We start from the raw sequence: 6,686 nt of genomic DNA on the forward strand, positions 1-6,686 counted from the left end.
CGGACGCCAGAGGAAAACACCAAAGGCCATCTGGAACCCTGGTGCACTGAAGCTCCCGGAAGGGGCGGCACAGGTCTTCCTGGTTGCTGCCGCCGCAGAGAGCCCTTGGGCAGCACCCCGCGAGCAAACTTGAGCCTCGGGACCACAGGTAAGACCAACTTGTCTGCTGCAAGAAAGCTGCCTGGTGAACTCAAGACACAGGCCCACAGGAACAGCTGAAGACCTGTAGAGAGGAAAAACTACACGCCCAAAAGCAGAACACTCTGTCCCCATAACTGACTGAAAGAGAGGAAAACAGGTCTACAGCACTCCTGACACACAGGCTTATAGGACAGTCTAGCCACTGTCAGAAATAGCAGAACAAAGTAACACTAGAGATAATCTGATGGCGAGAGGCAAGCGCAGGAACCCAAGCAACAGAAACCAAGACTACATGCCATCATCGGAGCCCAATTCTCCCACCAAAACAAACATGGAATATCCAAACACACCAGAAAAGCAAGATCTAGTTTCAAAATCATATTTGATCATGATGCTGGAGGACTTCAAGAAAGACATGAACACACTTAGGGAAACACAGGAAAACATTAATAAACAAGTAGAAGCCTACAGAGAGGAATCGCAAAAATCCCTGAAAGAAATCCAGGAAAACACAATCAAACAGTTGAAGGAATTAAAAATGGAAATAGAAGCAATCAAGAAAGAACACATGGAAACAACCCTGGATATAGAAAACCAAAAGAAGAGACAAGGAGCTGTAGATACAAGCCTCACCAACAGAATTCAAGAGATGGAAGAGAGAATCTCAGGAGCAGAAGATTCCATAGAAATCATTGACTCAACTGTCAAAGATAATGTAAAGCGGAAAAAGCTACTGGTCCAAAACATACAGGAAATCCAGGACTCAATGAGAAGATCAAACCTAAGGATAATAGGTATAGAAGAGAGTGAAGACTCCCAGCTCAAAGGACCAGTAAATATCTTCAACAAAATCATAGAAGAAAAACTTCCCTAATCTAAAAAAAGAGATACCGATAGGCATACAAGAAGCCTACAGAACTCCAAATAGATTGGACCAGAAAAGAAACACCTCCCGTCACATACTAGTCAAAACACCAAACGCACAAAATAAAGAAAGAATATTAAAAGCAGTAAGGGAAAAAGGTCAAGTAACATATAAAGGCAGACCTATCAGAATCACACCAGACTTCTCGCCAGAAACTATGAAGGCCAGAAGATCCTGGACTGATGTCAAACAGACCCTAAGAGAACACAAATGCCAGCCCAGGTTACTGTATCCTGCAAAACTCTCAATTAACATAGATGGAGAAACCAAGATATTCCATGACAACACCAAATTTACATAATATCTTTCTACAAATCCAGCACTACAAAGGATAATAAATGGTAAAGCCCAACATAAGGAGGCAAGCTATAACCTAGAGGAAGCAAGAAACCAAGCGTCTTGGCAACAAAACAAAGAGAATGAAAACACACAAACATAACCTCACATCCAAATATGAATATAACGGGAAGCAATGATCACTATTCCTTAATATCTCTCAACATCAATGGCCTCAACTCCCCAATAAAAAGACATAGATTAACAAACTGGATACGCAACGAGGACCCTGCATTCTGCTGCCTACAGGAAACACACCTCAGAGACAAACACAGACATTACCTCAGAGTGAAAGGCTGGAAAACAATTTTCCAAGCAAATGGTCAGAAGAAGCAAGCTGGCGTAGCCATTCTAATATCAAATAAAATCAATTTCCAACTAAAAGTCATCAAAAAAGATAAGGAAGGACACTACATATTCATCAAAGGAAAAATCCACCAAGATGAACTCTCAATCCTAAATATCTATGCCTCAAATACAAGGGCACCTACATATGTAAAAGAAACCTTACTAAAGCTCAAAACACACATTGCACCTCACACAATAATAGTGGGAGATTTCAACACCCCACTCTCATAAATGGACAGATCATGGAAACAGAAATTGAACAGAGATGTAGACAGACTAAGAGAAGTCATGAGCGAAATGGACCTAACGGATATTTATAGAACATTCTATCCTAAAGCAAAAGGATATACCTTCTTCTCAGCTCCTCATGGTACTTTCTCCAAAATTGACCATATAATTGGTCAAAAAACGGGCCTCAACAGGTACAGAAAGATAGAAATAATCCCATGCGTGCTATCAGACCACGACGGCCTAAAACTGGTCTTCAATAACAATCAAGGAAGAGTGTCCACATATACTTGGAAATTGAACAATGCTCTACTCAATGATAACCTGGTCAAGGAAGAAATAAAGAAAGAAATTAAAAACTTTTTAGAATTTAATGAAAATGAAGGTACAACATACCCAAACTTATGGGACACAATGAAAGCTGTGCTAAGAGGAAAACTCATAGCGCTGAGTGCCTGCAGAAAGAAACAGGAAAGAGCATATGTCAGCAGCTTGACAGCACACCTAAAAGTTCTAGAACAAAAAGAAGCAAATACACCCAGGAGTAGAAGGCAGGAAATAATCAAACTCAGAGCGGAAATCAACCAAGTAGAAACAAAAAGGACCTTAGAAAGAATCAACAGAACCAAAAGTTCGTTCTTTGAGAAAATCAACAAGATAGATAAACCCTTAGCCAGACTAACGAGAGGACACAGAGAGTGCGTCCAAATTAACAAAATCAGAAATGAAAAGGGAGACATAACTACAGATTCAGAGGAAATTCAAAAAATCATCAGATCTTAGTATAAAAACCTATATTCAACAAAACTTGAAAATCTTCAGGAAATGGACAATTTCCTAGACAGATACCAGGTACCGAAGTTAAATCAGGAACAGATAAACCAGTTAAACAACCCCATAACTCCTAAGGAAATAGAAGCAGTCATTAAAGGTCTCCCAACCAAAAAGAGCCCAGGTCCAGACGGGTTTAGTGCAGAATTCTACCAAACCTTCAGAGAAGACCTCATACCAATATTATCCAAACTATTCCACAAAAGTGAAAGAGATGGATCGCTACCGAATACCTTCTACGAAGCCACAATTACTCTTATACCTAAACCACACAAAGACACAACAAAGAAAGAGAACTTCAGACCAATTTCCCTTATGAATATCGATGCAAAAATACTCAACAAAATTCTGGCAAACCGAACCCAAGAGCACATCAAAACAATCATCCACCATGACCAAGTAGGCTTCATCCGAGGCATGCAGGGATGGTTTAATATACGGAAAACCATCAAAGTGATCCATTATATAAACAAACTGAAAGAACAAAACCACATGATCATTTCATTAGACGCTCAGAAAGCATTTGACAAAATTCAACACCCCTTCATGATAAAAGTCCTGGAAAGAATAGGAATTCAAGGCCCATACCTAAACATAGTAAAAGCCATATACAGCAAACCAGTTGCTAACATTAAACTAAATGGAGAGAAACTTGAAGCAATCCCACTAAAATCAGGGACTAGACAAGGCTGCCCACTCTCTCCCTACTTATTCAATATAGTTCTTGAAGTTCTAGCCAGAGCAATCAGACAACAAAAGGAGGTCAAGGGGATACAGATCGGAAAAGAAGAAGTCAAAATATCACTGTTTGCAGATGATATGATAGCATATTTAAGTGATCCAAAAGTTCCACCAGAGAACTACTAAAGCTGATAAACAACTTCAGCAAAGTGGCTGGGTATAAAATTAACTCAAATAAATCAGTAGCCTTCCTCTACACAAAAGAGAAACAAGCCGAGAAAGAAATTCGGGAAACGACACCCTTCATAATAGACCCAAATAATATAAAGTACCTCGGTGTGACTTTAACCAAGCAAGTAAAAGATCTGTATAATAAGAACTTCAAGACACTGAAGAAGGAAATTGAAGAAGACCTCAGAAGATGGAAAGATCTCTCATGCTCATGGATTGGCAGGATTAATATAGTAAAAATGGCCATTTTACCAAAAGCAATCTACAGATTCAATGCAATCCCCATCAAAATACCAATCCAATTCTTCAAAGAGTTAGACAGAACAATTTGCAAATTCATCTGGAATAACAAAAAACCCAGGATAGCTAAAGCTATCCTCAACAATAAAAGGACTTCAGGGGGAATCACTATCCCTGAACTCAAGCAGTATTACAGAGCAATAGTGATAAAAACTGCATGGTATTGGTACAGAGACAGACAGATAGACCAATGGAATAGAATTGAAGACCCAGAAATGACCTCACACACCTATGGTCACTTGATTTTTGACAAAGGAGCCAAAACCATCCAATGAAAAAAAGATAGCATTTTCAGCAAATGGTGCTGGTTCAACTGGAGGTCAACATGTAGAAGAATGCAGATCGATACATGCTTTTCACCCTGTACAAAGCTTAAGTCCAAGTGGATCAAGGACCTCCACATCAAACCAGACACACTCAAACTAATAGAAGAAAAACTAGGGAAGCATCTGGAACACATGGGCACTGGAAAAAATTTCCTAAACAAAACACCAATGGCTTATGCTCTAAGATCAAGAATCGACAAATGGGATCTCATAAAACTGCAAAGCTTCTGTAAGGCAAAGGACACTGTGGTTAGGACAAAAGGGCAACCAACAGATTGGGAAAAGATCTTTACCAATCCTACAACAGATAGAGGCCTTATATCCAAAATATACAAAGAACTCAAGAAGTTAGACCGCAGGGAAACAAATAACCCTATTAAAAATGGGGTTCAAAAACACCAATGGCTTATGCTCTAAGATCAAGAATCGACAAATGGGATCTCATAAAAGTGCAAAGCTTCTGTAAGGCAAAGGACACTGTGGTTAGGACAAAACGGCAACCAACAGATTGGGAAAAGATCTTTACCAATCCTACAACAGATAGAGGCCTTATATCCAAAATATACAAAGAACTCAAGAAGTTAGCCCGCAGGGAAACAAATAACCCTATTAAAAAATGGGGTTCAGAGCTAAACAAAGAATTCACAGCTGAGGAATGCCGAATGGCTGAGAAACACCTAAAGAAATGTTCAACATCTTTAGTCATAAGGGAAATGCAAATCAAAACAACCCTGAGATTTCACCTCACACCAGTGAGAATGGCTAAGATCAAAAACTCAGGTGACAGCAGATGCTGGCGAGGATGTGGAGAAAGAGGAACACTCCTCCATTGTTGGTGGGATTGCAGACTGGTAAAACCATTCTGGAAATCAGTCTGGAGGTTCCTCAGAAAATTGGACATTGAACTGCCTGAGGATCCAGCCATACCTCTCTTGGGCATATACCCAAAAGATGCCTCAACATATAAAAGAGACACGTGCTCCACTTTGTTCATCGCAGCCTTATTTATAATAGCCAGAAACTGGAAAGAACCCAGATGCCCTTCAACAGAGGAATGGATACAGAAAATGTGGTACATCTACACAATGGAATATTACTCAGCTATCAAAAACAACGAGTTTATGAAATTCGTAGGCAAATGGTTGGAACTGGAAAATATCATCCTGAGTGAGCTAACCCAATCACAGAAAGACATACATGGTATGCACTCATTGATAAGTGGCTATTAGCCCAAATGCTTGAATTACCCTAGATCCCTAGAACAAAGGAAACTCAAGACGGATGATCAAAATGTGAATGCTTCACTCCTTCTTTAAATGAGGAAAAAGAATACCCTTGGCAGGGAAGGGAGAGGCAAAGATTAAAACAGAGACTGAAGGAACACCCATTCAGAGCCTGCCCCACATGTGTCCCATACATATACAGCCACCCAATTAGACAAGATGGATGAAGCAAAGAAGTGCAGACTGACAGGAGCCGGATGTAGATCGCTCCTGAGAGACACAGCCAGAATACAGCAAATACAGAGGCGAATGCCAGCAGCAAACCACTGAACTGAGAATAGGTCCCCCGTTGAAGGAATCAGAGAAAGAACTGGAAGAGCTTGAAGGTGCTCGAGACCCCAAAAGTACAACAATGTCAAGCAACCAGAGCTTCCAGGGACTAAGCCACTACCTAAAGACTATACATGGACTGACCCTGGACTCTGTCCCCATAGGTAGCAATGAATATCCTAGTAAGAGCACCAGTTGAAGGGGAAGCCCTGGGTCCTGCTAAGACTGAACCCCCAGTGAACTAGACTATGCGGGGAGGGTGGCAATGGGGGGAGGTTTGGGAGGGGAACACCCATAAGGAAGGGGAGGGGGGAGGGTGATGTTTGTCCGGAAACCGGGAAAGGGAATAACACTTGAAATGTATACAAGAAATACTCAAGTTAATAAAAAAAATAAAAAAAAATATAAAATAAATTTTAGGGAATTGGCTTAAGCCATTATGGGGGCTGGCAAATGTAAATACAGTGGGCAGACTGGCAGACGAACCTCGAGTGTGCTCTTGTCATGTGCTAGATGTGGTTCTAGACTCTGAAGCCAGACTATGCATAGATGATGTTCCTTGCTGCCCATCAATACTCCAGGTACCAAGACAGACCCAGCATCACATATTTTCATCTACTGTAGTTGATTTATAAAGATATGGTAGTGTATAAAAAGAATTTCTTTTACTCAGTTGTGGATAAATTTGAATTTGTGTTTAAATAGATTTGTTTATTTTTAATTTTATGTGTTTGGGTCTTTTGACTGAATACATACATATCTGTGTGCTATGTACATGTCTTGTGC

The sequence above is a fragment of the Rattus norvegicus genome, chromosome 1 (assembly GCF_036323735.1).
Source record: "Rattus norvegicus strain BN/NHsdMcwi chromosome 1, GRCr8, whole genome shotgun sequence".
NCBI lineage: Eukaryota > Metazoa > Chordata > Mammalia > Rodentia > Muridae > Rattus > Rattus norvegicus.